General features: G+C 54.0%; 1 protein-coding gene across 1 annotated transcript in view; it reads left to right on the forward strand.

Annotated features, from left to right (window-relative positions):
• LOC147118294 (proteasome activator complex subunit 1-like) overlaps positions 1-12,344 on the forward strand; it is a 1,298,587-nt gene that overhangs the window by 564,459 nt on the left and 721,784 nt on the right. The gene's annotated exons all lie outside the window — the stretch shown is intronic.

The raw sequence follows: 12,344 nt of genomic DNA on the forward strand, positions 1-12,344 counted from the left end.
CTGGTTGGTTCCTCGACATATTGGTCCAGGAAACCATCCCGTCAACACTCCAGGAATTCCTCCTCCAAAGTATATCGTTACTAATTTGGTTAGCCCAATCTATATGTAGATTAAAGTCACCCATGATGACTACTGTGCCCTTATTGCACGCTTCTTTAATTTCCCTTTTAATGCCATCCCCAACCTCCGCCTTACTGTTTGGAGGTCTATATACCACTCCCACTAATGTTTTTTTCCCCCTTAGTATTTCTCAATTCTACCCATACAGATTCCACCTCATCAGACCTAATATCCTTCATTACAATTGTGTTAATCCCTTCTTTAACCAGTAATGGTACCCCTCCTCCCTTTCCTTTTTGCCTATCTTTCCTGAATATCGAATACCCCTGGATGTTGAGTTCCCAGTCTTGGCCGTCCTTGAGCCACGTTTCCGTAATCCCAACCAAATCATATTCGTTTACCTCTATTTGCGCAACCAATTCATCCACCTTATTATAAATGCTCCTCACATTAAGACACAAAGCCTTCAGGCTTGCTTTTTTAACGCTCTTAGACCTATTAGAATTATTATTTACTGTGGCCACGTCTGATTTAAACCGTTGATTTCTCTGACTGCCACTTTTGTTTTTCTCCTTCCTATCTTTTGCTTTTATCCTTGTTTCCCTTTCCTCTGTCTCCCTGCTCAGGTTCCCAACCCCCTGCCATTTCAGTTTAAACCCTCCCCCACAGCACGAGCAAACACTCCCCCTAGGACATCGGTTCCAGCCCTGCCCAGGTGCAGACCATCCGGTTTGAACTGGTCCCACCTCCCCCAGAACCGGTTCCAATGTCCCAGGAACTTGAATCCCTCCTCCTGGCACCATTCCTCTAACCACGTATTCATCTGAAGTATCCTTCTATTTCTACTCTGACTAGCACGTGGCACTGGTAGCAATCCTGAGATTACTACCTTTGAGGTCCTGTTTTTTAATTTACCTCCTAACTCCCTATATTCCGCTTTTAGGACCTTGTAGGATTCGCAAAAATCCAGGAAAATACAGTCTACATTGTAAAACCCCTGAAATGGCCACATTTTATGAACACAAGATGGAGTTGGCAGATCACATGACTCATTTCAGAAGGACATACCACTGCAGTATCTTAAAGAAACCTGAGTCACCGCCGATTAGAAGATTCCAGAACTGACTGCAATTGATATGGTAAAATGGTTACAGTAGTAACGAAGTCAAAATAAAAGTATTTACACCTCAAGGTGTGTTAATTGCTAGCAAAACGCAAACCCATCTCTGAAATCGCAGAGCACAGATAAAACCTATTATCTGTACCAAACTCAGAGGGACACAGGACAGATCCCATTAGTTTCATTTACAAGACATTAAAATAAAGTACCCGCTTTTGTCAAAGCAGCCTGCCCATTACTTTAACAAAAGAAAACCCCTGATTTGGCGCCAAGATAAGGGCAAGAAAACAGTATAACTGTTGGGGGAAAAGAGACATTAAAAAACAACACAGTTTCACACATACATGAGGTCAAAGGCAGTGCGAGTGGAGAGGTTCGATTACAGTTCGAGGAGCACGGAGGGCCTACAAGTTCGAGCAGGAGAGCAGGTTCAGGAGCCGGTCCCATAAGGAAGATTGGAGATCCCGGACGATACAGGAGCACCAAGGTCAAGGACAGTTTTAAAAACCCTGGTGAGCATAGAGGCCCAACTCCACCTAGCTGATCTAGTTGAGGTATATTTTAGAGATGGGAGGGTTTTTAATATTAAGGGCTTTGTAATTCGGGAGTGTTATTCATCCTTCGTTGTGCCGTGCGCTTTCTCCACCCCCGTTTTATTATATCGCTGATCAAGAATTGATGTATTATGATAGTCAAAGTAACTCTTGTGTGTTAAATTTTAGTTCCCATTGAGAGGCGTGTTCATGATTTTTGTCTGCATTGTTTCTTCATTCTCTATGTTTTATTCTCCTTAAAAATAAAGACACCTTTGATTTAAAACTTACCTTATCTCACCTGATCCATTTGTCTTCCGAGTCACAAGTTGGGCCAACACATCAAGGTGGTCTGGCAATAAGCCCAGTGTCTAGAACCGGTGAGGGGGGAGCGCTTCGGAACCGCTCACGAGCAGTGTGAAATCAAAAAACCGATCTCGCACACCACAAGCTCGTTAAAACGACCCCTTACAGAATGGCGACCCAGATGGGACACTGGCTACAGAACCCTTGTGTGGTGGACAAAGACTCGGGTGAGACAGATGTTATGCAGGACAGGTTATCCTCCTACGTGTGTGGCAAAGTAAATGTAGCAAAAAAATGGGTATATGACCTGTTAGGAGCCGAGCGTCCCCTAAAGGCAGCCGCCCAGTGGACGGCTAGTAAAGAGCACCGCAAGGGCATTGAAAAAGCGGTGTGGCTTATGTGCTATAAAAAGCAGGTTCTGGTACTGGACCACGCGGTGGCCAGTAAGGAAACCAAAATTAAGCATTTGTCCCGGGAGCTGCAGGAAAAGGTTGCAGCGGAAGGGAAGGTGCTAGTGGCTCTGGAGGCCATAAGCCAAGAGAGGGCAGCGATGGTCCGGGACCATCAGGGGAAGGTAGAAAGGCTGGAGGGCAAGATAGCTGAGCTGGAGGGGCGCGCTAGGTTCAGGGTAGAACACGTAGAGTATCAGGCAAGAGAATCCAGGGAGAAAGAGAGGAGATTAAAAACAGAGATTAGCCGCCTTACAGGGGAACTGAAGACACAGGAGGAAAAGGTAGGCGAAGTAAAAGCAGCCTATAAGCTGGCCTGTGCTCAAGGGTTTGAGGAGGCAGACCACAGCCCCTGTAGGCAGGAAATAGAAAGCCTGAATCTGGCATTGGCCAGGGCAAAGGGGATGATATGCCTCATTAGCCCCAAGGTCGGCCAGGCTGAGTTCAACGGTAACCCAAGCAGGGAAGTCCCGCAGGCAGCCCCCAGAACAAAACGGGTTAGGGAACCCGAGATTTCACAGCCACCAGCCCTAGCCCCTAGTTTTCCAGAGGTCTGGGATCAGGAGGGGGTGGAGGATGAAGAATCCAAGGTAGACCAGGGTAGCCCGAGAGAGAATCAGGGACCGGGACCGGTGTACCCCGTGACACAACGGAGGTACGGACCACCCGGTGACGACAGGGAACCTGGGGACCTCCAGAACCAATTCTTGGTGCCACACGGTACGCAACAATTGCGCTCCATGGTGAGCTACATCCCCAAGCTCACCATGAAGGGGGACCCTTCTCTTCACTTTAGGGAGATAGAGCAAGCAGCCTGTGTTAACGACTGCGATGAGGCAGAGAAGGCCAAGATGATGTTGTTCTCCCTGGGTAGCGATCTCCTCCAGACGCTACCCGATGGGTGTAAGAGGGGTCAGGAAAATTATGGCAGGCTGAAGGACGAGATCCTGGAGGCCATGGGGATGAACGAGGGGAGTCCGTTCACCCGGGTGGAGAAAACAGTCCAGCTCCCCGGGGAATTCCCGCAGGCGTTCGCGGACAGGCTGTGGCCAGTCTACCAGGGTGCGTGCCCGGGAATGCCGGCGCGAGCGAACCTGGACGGGGACCAGTTAGTCCACTGGCTCAGGTGCCTGATGAATAACTCCCTGCCCCGCGTTCGAACGCAGGCAATGGCCTGGTTCGACCCCCGAAACCCTCTGACCACGGAGACGACGGCGATCCGCCAACTCACCGTCACTTTTCGAAACGGGAGGGATAGTGAGACACCCCAGCAAAACGGGAAGGTTTGTGAGGACAGGCCTGGTGACCAGCCCCGTAAAGAGTGGCGCCAGGAAGGGAGCCGTCCCAACCAAAGCCGACAAACGTGCTACGGCTGCGGGAATGAGGGGCATTGGCGCAGGGACTGTAAGAATCCCTGGAAAGACACAAGGGAAAAGGTCCCCAGAGCCCCAGCCCAAGCCCCGGCCGCACCCCCGACCTCTGCCCCAGAGAGAGAGACAGAGCCAACTGTCCCTCCAGAGCTGCTGGACGTGCTGCTGGCTTCAGTGAGGTCATTGGTCCTCACTAAGGGAAAGATAGCAACCACCACCGGTCCAGCGGTTCCCCCAACCCCTTCCCAAAGTGGCCCGCAATGACTGGAGCCTGCGCAGCCCGTCTATCTATGTGCGCTCCAGTACGACGGATGGAAGAGACCGCTCGTGCAGATGGAGGTAGAGAAGGAAACGGGGACTTATCTGTTGGATACGGGAGCTTCATGCACCGTGATCCATACGGAGAATCCCACCACCTCACCTCTGTCTAACGGGGTTCCATACGTCCTATCGGGGTTCACAGGGGCGGAGCAGATGGGTGCGTTCTCCAGGCCGCTCTCGATCCGCCTGGGCACACTCCAGACAAAGTGGACATGTGTCCTGGCGAGATGGGATGCGGAGGGAGGGAAGGGGATCCTAGGGGCCGACTTCATCGTGGGCCATGGGATCCTCGTGGACCTCAGGAACCATTGCCTTTGGAGGGCCAACACCGGAAAGGAAAGTGGAGTGGTAGTAATCCCGGGAAAGGATGGGAAGGGAACCCTGTGTACCATGAAGCCGAAAGGGAGTTACGACCTCGGTGAAATGATGGAGGGTATCCCAGAAGTATTTAGAGCCGAGGTGCAGGCTCAGTTAGGTGCGTTCGCCACGCACAAGCACGACTGTGGGAGGGTTGCTAGCTTTGAGGTTAGGGTAGATGGGGATCCCATGGCCCGGCCCCAAAAGCAGTACAACTTCCCAAAGGAAGCAGAGGTTGATATGGAGGTGGCCATATCAGCGCTGGTACAGCAGGGGGTGCTGAGGCCTATAGCCACCCATGTGAACTCTCCGCTTTGGCCGGTTAAGAAACCGGACAATTCCTGGAGAGCCACGGTGGACTATCGGGTGTTGAACAGCAACATCCCCGCATGTGCCCCCACAGTGGCCGACCTCATTGGAAGTATCCCCGCATCCGCGACCACGTTCACGGTGCTGGATATTTCCAATGGGTTCTGGTCGATCCCTGTGCGGAGGGAGGACCAGTATAAATTTGCCTTTACTTTCAGAGGGCAACAGTATACCTGGAATTGCTTGCCACAAGGCTGCCACAACAGTCCCAGCATTTTCCACCAATGCATGGCGGACAGCCTGAAGGAGTTCAGTCAGCCCCTTCAGTTAGTACAGTACGTGGATGACCTGCTCCTGTCTGCCGACACGGTCGGGGAGCACGGCCCACTGCTGGCTGAACTGTTGGAACTACTGACCAGAAGGGGGTTCAAAGTCAACCCAAAGAAAGCGCAGATCGGTCAAAAGGAAGTCAAGTACCTGGGGCTGACCATCGGCACCGGAGAAAGGGCCATCGATAGGGCTAGGAGGGAGGCAGTACAGGAGTTACCGGTCCCCGTCACCATAAAGGGTGTGAGGTCGTTTCTAGGGCTAACCGGGTACTGCCAAGACTTCATGGAGGACTATGCGGCCATGGCAGCCCCACTACTCCGACTCCTGCACAAGGGAGTGGAGTGGTCATAGGATGAAGGATGCCAGGCCGCGTTCGAGCTCCTAAAAAGGAAGCTGCAGACCGCACCGGCCCTGGGAGCGATAGATGGGGGAAGGGAGTTCTTCCTGGAGGTGGCGGCCAGCGGGGACAGTCCGAGTGCTGTGTTGCTCCAGGAGCGACATGGCAAGCTGAGACCCGTGGTTTACTCCTCCAGGGTGCTCACCGACGTGGAGAGGAGCAACTCGGTCTGTGAGCGGCACCTCTTGGCCACACACTGGGCTGTGAAAAGATCCGCCATCTTCACAGGCACCTCCCCCATCACCCTCCTCACACACCACACGCCTACCAAGATGCTTTTGGATGGGAGGATTAAGGATGGGACAGTAAGCAGTGCCCGCATTGCGCACTGGACCCTACTCCTCTCACAAATGGATCTGCGGGTACGAGGCCTGTGCAAGCCCAGATTAGCCGCCAACCTGGCTTACCCTGGGACAGCCCATCAATGTTCCGTTGAAGGGGTATGGGAGGTCGACATTGGTCTCCGGGCTGGGATACATCCCACCGGCCGTGAGATTTACGTGGATGGTTCCAGCACAGAATCCGCTGGAAAGCGGCTCACGGGGTTCGGAGTGTATGACCCAACGGCTGACATTGCGTTGGTGATTAAACTCCCCAGTACCATGAGCGCCCAGCAGGCAGAACTGTCTGCTGTGGCGTATGTGGTTACCCATCCCGAAGTTTTCCCTACCCCGTACACGATTTGCTCAGACAGCATGTTTACATGCAATTCGTGTACCGAATACCTGGCCATCTGGTCCCGTCGCGGATTCACTTCCGCGGATGGGAGACCCTTGGTGGTCAAGCCCCTGCTGGAGAAGATCCTGGCAGCCGTGGGGGAGAAGGGTGAGGTCGTCATCCACAAGGTGAAGGCTCACTCCTCCACAGAACCTCGCGGTCAGGGGAACCAGCGAGCTGACGCACTGGCAAGAGAGGGTGCCCAGACCGGCATCTTCTGGGACCCCTACGGGTCCGGACCAGTGGCAGCTGTAAAAGGCAGGGATGGGATCCAGAAGAGTGTAGGGGTAGCGCTAGCCCCGGACCTCAAATCGGTCCAATCTCAGGACCCTGCCCTGAGAGGGGTATTTAACGCAGTTAGCGAGGGGAAGAAAATGGAAGGCCCGTATGGTGCAGCATCCCTGTCCATAAGAGAGGGAATGCTGTTTAAAGAAGAGCAGTGGGTGGTGCCTCAGCAGCACCGGAGGGAATTCCTTCAACTGGCCCATGAGGGACCAGGAGCAGGGCACCCCGGGCCTGAGGTCACCTGGCAGCAGGTGGAACAAGCAGGATGGTGGCCAGGACTCCGGGAGGACGTCCGGGAGTTTTGCGCGAACTGTCTTGTGTGCGCGGCAAATATCCCCGATCCTCACAGGAGGAAGGTGCCGATGGGACACGTTAGGAGGGTAGAGGGACCATGGCAGTCAATCCAAATTGACTATGTCGGACCCTTACCCGCCACCCAGGGAGGCTATAAGTACTGCCTCGTTCTGGTGGACGTGTTCTCTAAATGGGTTGAAGCCTTCCCCTGCCGAACAGCCACAGCGTTAGGGACTGCGAGAATCTTGGTGCGGGAGGTGTTCTCGAGATGGGGACTGCCCCAGTTCGTGGAATGCGATCAGGGAAGCCAGTTTACCGGCCAAGTAATGCAGAACACCCTGATGCTGCTGGGCATTCAGGGGAAATGGCACGTAGCCTACAATCCACAGTCATCGGGGATTGTGGAGCGGATGAACCGCACCTTAAAAGAAAAAATGAGGAAAGAGATAATGGGTTCGCCCCAAAAGGTGGGCAGAAGTCCTGCCTCTTGTCCTCATGGGGATCCGCTCCAGCCAGTCGAAGAGTACGGGGTACTCTCCGCATGAGCTCATGACCGGGAGGGTCATGAGAACCCCCACCCATGTCCTGGCCCCAGTCCTAATGGAGGGGCAGCTAAGGGAGGTGAATCGGGACAAATTCGCCCGCACGCTCCTTGAACGCCTCCAAAGGATCTATGAGGGGGCCGCAGGTAACATGGGGAGGCAGCACCAGGGAACTAGGATGCTGCTCGAGCCCAGTAAAACCCATCGCTGGGAGGTAGGGGATCTAGTGATGGTAAGGAACTTCGCCCGTGGGGGGAGTTTTGAGCCACTTTACATGGGTCCCTACAGCATCGTAGATCAGGCCAGCCCCATGGTGTATGCTGTGAAACTGCCCCGGCGCACAAAATGGTTTCACATCAATCAATGTAAGCTGTTTAAGCCGGAGGCAGGGAAGCAGGCAGCGGGGGCTGAAAAAGGCAGCAAAGAATTAAAAACTGCAGGGGAGCTGCAGCCGCAGGTCACACAGGCTGGACGAGCAGCCTGCGTGAGGGGAGGAGTTGTCCCGTCCACACGGGAGACTCCCCCATTGTTCTGGGACCCAGAAGGGGAGGAGCCGGAGGTCCTAGGTCCTGTCCCTGGTCACCCAGAAGGGGAGGAGCCGGAGGTCCTAGGTCCTGTCCCTGGTCACAAGGAAGCCGAGTCGGAGGGCGAAGGTCCCGCCCCCGACTGCGGTGAAGGGGAGGAGCCGGAGGTCTTAGGTCTTGCCCCTGAGTGCAGCATTAGAGAGGTGGCGTCTGGGGGCGGAGACTCTCAACCTGGAGTCCCAGGTAGCGGGGAGGTGCCTGCCGCTGACCCAGAGCCTAGGGAGGCGGAGCCTGCGGGAGGAAGCCCACAGCCGGCAGTCGTGGGGAAGCCACGGACTGCAGCCAGGGCCAAAACTCCAGCCAAGGGTCCGACCTACGAGGAAGCCTCATATGTGGTGACCCTTAGACGGTCAAATAGAAAACCGCAACCGAAGGAGGTTTGGTCGCCGGTTTTCACAAGAGGGACCCCCCGGAAGAAAGCTGCGAGAAGTTTAAACGGTCCACAGCCAGCAGCCACGGGCTGCCAGGGACCAGCAGCTGAGATCGATGTGGGAACGCAGCAGGGGGAGGCCTGCGACGGTCCCCGCAGATTATAAGCTGGCCGCCCGGAGACGGGCGGCAGATGTATATGTTTATATAGTTTTGGGTAATAAGGTTTAGTTTATTGTAATTTTAGAAAATAAGTAATGTGGTCTTCTGGAAGTATGGTAGCACTTTGGAGCGGTAGAATGTGGCAAGTTTTAAGTGAGCTAGGGTCGCGGGACCCACTCACCCCGCACCCAAGCCGAGGAGCCCAGGGAGCCCGGCTCGAAACCTTTTTTATCTCTCCGCCAGATCATAACAAGATGATGCCAGTCGGAGGCATCATCCTCGCGGCCCTGGTGGGCCTCAACGTCGCCTGGAGAGGAGAAACGGAGGATCACCGTATCTTTGGATACTCCGGGGAAACTGCACCTCTGGCCCACGACGGGCAGGGCCTGCGCGAAGCAGAGGAAGTCGCTGGGTACACCCACGAGGGCAAATGGCCCGGATGGCTGGGCTCGAACGCCACAAAATATTCAAGCGAAACTGGCTTCACATACGGGGAGGTCTCCTTGTCATGTCCTCGGATCAAGATCCAGGCCACGCGGATCAGTGTGACTGTGGGGAAACGTATTTGCCTAACCTGCAGGGGGTACGTCCCCCTGGGTAGGTGGTGGTGGCTCAGGAAACTGAGCAGGGACATGGGGAACCCCAGAGGAAAGTGGGAAAGGTTAGGGAACAACACTCAGCGGACTATCACAGGGACCCAGGGAGGGTTGACAGTGTGCTGGGATAAATGGTGGGAACCCGATCAGGGGATTTATGTGTGTATGTGGGGTTCAGAGAAAGTCTGCCCCACAGGTGTTTCCATCATTTTCCACAGCCAGTGGCAAGATAACGGGAGGGGGATAGACTGGGAATCGCGCTTGGACGCATGCGCGGTCCCCTACTCCCCAATCGCGGTTAATGCCACTGAGCTAGTGACCCGCCCCCGACAGCCCCTGCCCACGACCCAGACACCACGGACGGTAGCAGAGGGATGCCCCACCACCACCACCACCAAGGGACCAGGGAACGGGTTAGTATTAGTTCCCACTGACCAAATGGCCTAACAGGGGGTCCATTACGCGGTGGCCTCAGTCATCCTCAACCTGACCGAGGTGCACCTGCCGGAATGGTGCCCCGTAGAGACGGCAAGGCTGTATCAGGCCCTGCTGAAAGAGACCCTGCAGAAGTTTTACGAGTTTGACTTCACGGGGGTCAATCGAACCGAACTCTACACCGAGGGCCACAAGGAATGGGAGCAATTGGGGAGACAAAGAAGGGGCGCCGTGAACGACTGGTTCACAGGGTTTAACACTGGGTCGTCCATCATAAATAGTATGGACGACATCGAATTGCAACGGCAGGTTAACGGGTTAAAGACCCAGTTGAGGGGGATCCTCACGGACGAAAATCGGGTGGTGGGTTCGGAGCTCCTTGAGGACCAGGCTATGACTCTCCATTTAAAAGAAATCATAGCAGAGCTGGAGAAGCAGGCTCGGACGGTCAATGCTCTCATTAGGGAGGACAGGAACGCCTCAGATCAGGCTGCCCAGAATGAGGTGTGCGTACTATACGGAGCATGGTTGCTGGGCGAGGGCCGCAGCAATCTGGAGGACTTAAAACAGGGTTTGGTCCCCTCCTGGATCAGTAACAAACACCTCGCAGCCCTCCACCCCTTTGAGAACGCGTTGAGTCCGTGCCAGCTCCGGCTCGCTTCTGAGGCCTACCCAGTCCCGGTGGACTGTGGTCGCTCCAACCACACCATCATGGGGGTCGTCGTGCGGATCCCAGTAATGAGTAGGGCGGCCAGACCTGCACCGGTGTATAGGGTGGTGAACATTGGAGTCATTCGGGGGGGGGAGCACACGTCCGTTTCGCAGAGGTCCCACCCTACGTCATTAAGTGGGAGCATGCTATGACGGGGACTGACCTCTCGGGGTGCTGTAGCCGGGGAGCACACATAATCCTGTGTCCCCAGCACTTGAACGCCTATTCAACACCACAGTGCGGGTTCAGTTCTGCTGACGCTAAGCCTATCAATTGCACCATGGAAGCCATGGCACAGGACCATGTTCCCCCACAGGTGGCATACATAGGAGGTGGGACATATTGTGTCGCCACCGCAGCGTCTCACTACCGGCACGGACAGCACGGCTGGTGCGCGGTCAGTGAAAGCAGCTTCTGTTTCAAACCCGAGGCAGTAGTTCAAGTGGCACAGCTGCGGATTATCCCGATCCCTGAACCATCCACTGTTCACCTCACTGTCAAGGAGAACTTCATCGATCTCCAGAGGTACGTGGCCCACTTTGGTTTCACAATTCCCCCTCTCCCAGAACATTTAACCGAACTGCTGAAATCAGTTACTGTCTCTCAGAAGCACTTCTTTACTTTAGAGCAGAAAACCACCGACATAGGGGCAAAAATCCAAGACATAGTGGTTCCACCATGGTGGGACCTTTTTGATAATATAGAGATCCCATCATGGGTCAGACTGGCTTCCCACGTCTTAGTGGTGTGCCAGGTAGGGATCGTTCTGTACCTGGTCTGTCATAGAGTTTTACAGCACAGAAAGAGGCCCTTCGGCCCATCGTGTCTGCGCCGCCCATCCATCCCTGTCCAGTCTAATCCCATTTTCCAGCATTTGGTCCATAGCCTTGTATGCAATGGCATTTCAAGTGCTCATCCAAATGCTTCTTGAATGTTGTGAGGGTTCCTGCCTCTACCACCCTTTCAGGCATTGAATTCCACATTCCAACCACCCTCTGGGTGAAAAAGTTCCTCCTCAAATCCCCTCTAAATCTCCTGCCCCTTACCCTGAATCTATGCCCCCTTGTTATTGACCCCCCCACTAAGGGGAAAAGTTCCTCTTTATCTACCCTATCTATGCCCCTCATCATTTTGTACACCTCAATCAGGTCCCCCCTCAGCCTTCTCTGCTCCAAGGAAAACAACCCCAGCCTGTCCAGCCTCTCTTCATAGCTGAGGCGCTCCATCCCAGGTAACATCCTGGTGAATCTTCTCTGCACCCTCTCCAAAGCAATCACATCCTTCCTATAGTGAGGCGACCAGAACTGCACACAGTACTCCAGCTGTGGCCTCACCAGTGTTTTGTACAGCTCCATCATAACCTCCCTGCTCTTATATTCTATGCCTTGGCTAATGAAGGCAAGTATCCCATATGCCTTTTTAACCACCTTATCTACCTGCTCCGCTGCCTTCAGGGATCTATGTACATGTACACCAAGGTCCCTCTGACCCTCTGTACTTCCTAGGGTCCTACCACTCATTGTGTATTCCCTTGCCTTATTTGTCCGTCCAAAATGCATCACCTCGCACTTTTCAGGGTTAAATTCCATTTGCCACTTTTCCGCCCATCTGACCAACCCGTTTATATCGTCCTGTAGCCTGAGGCTTTCCTCCTCACAATTTACCACCCCACCAATTTTCGTGTCATCTGCAAACTTACTGATCATACCTTTTACATTCTCATCCAAATCATTTATGTAGATCACAAACAACAAGGGACCCAGCACCGATCCCTGAGGTACCCCACTGGACACAGGCTTCCAGTCACAAAAGCAACCTTCGACCATCACCTTCTGCCTCCTGCCACTCAGCCAGTTTAGGATCCAACGCGCCAAGGCACCCTGGATCCCATGGGCTCTTACCTTCTTGACCAGTCTCCTATGCGGGACTTTGTCAAAAGCTTTACTGAAGTCCATGTAAACCACATCCACAGCATTTCCCTCATCCACCCCCGTAGTCACCCCCTCGAAAAATTCAATCAGATTTGTCAGACATGATTTACCCTTGACAAAGCCATGCTGACTATCCCCGATTAATCCTTGCCTCTCCAAGTGGAG

This window comes from Somniosus microcephalus, chromosome 4 (genome assembly GCF_052327205.1).
Source record: "Somniosus microcephalus isolate GS21.2 chromosome 4, FLI_Smic_1.0, whole genome shotgun sequence".
Classification (NCBI taxonomy): domain Eukaryota; kingdom Metazoa; phylum Chordata; class Chondrichthyes; order Squaliformes; family Somniosidae; genus Somniosus; species Somniosus microcephalus.